Source organism: Kryptolebias marmoratus, unplaced genomic scaffold, assembly GCF_001649575.2.
Source record: "Kryptolebias marmoratus isolate JLee-2015 unplaced genomic scaffold, ASM164957v2 Scaffold27, whole genome shotgun sequence".
Lineage (NCBI taxonomy): Eukaryota > Metazoa > Chordata > Actinopteri > Cyprinodontiformes > Rivulidae > Kryptolebias > Kryptolebias marmoratus.
In genome coordinates this window covers 102,548-103,320 of record NW_023665761.1, presented here as the reverse complement: position 1 = coordinate 103,320, position 773 = coordinate 102,548, and positions in this window count along the sequence as shown.

Below are 773 nucleotides of genomic sequence, written 5' to 3'. Positions count from 1 at the left end.
AAGTATGCAAACAATGAGGTTGTTTTGACTCTAACAACCACAGCCGGTGTTTTTTTGTTGTTTCATTGTTCATCTGTTCTTCCTGTGAACAGGAAAAATCCAGCAACAAAAAAAGGTTTTGTTTTTTTTCTCATATAAAATAATATTCTACAACACATTTATCAAAAGACAGCGATAATCACATTAAAACAAAAAGTAAAGAAATAAATCCATCCCTGACAGAACATTCTTTTTACATTTTAAAATCATCTACACATCACAGATTCTCTGGTTATTGGTGAAGGATTGTACAGTCAGTAACTCATTCAGACTTGGATTAAAACCTGGAAATAAAAAAAAAATTCTGGAATAAAAAGAGAGATTCAAATACACGGAATGTTCAGATTTGGTTGATTTGTTCGTATTTCTGGCTCTAAAGACAGAAAACATTTTTTTTTTAAATTAAAAAACTAATTTAGCTTTTCCTGAACGCTGCAAAGCTGGAATGTTTTAGATTATTTTATTTATTTTATCAAGAGGCACTTCAGAATGATTTTAATAATGCTGATATTTTTCCAACAGGCCAGAAAGTTAGATTTTTTTTTTAAGCAAAACTTTCTGAACAAATAAATGGTCCAATAATGAGCCATCCATTTACATCATTAACAACATAACCAGCTTTTAGATTAATCAGTTGAACCAAAGTTTATATTGTTTGACTTTAATGAAGTGGAATAATTTCCTATTGTGTGCAATTCTTACTCATTTTGTGCAAGTATCTTTTTTTTTTTTTT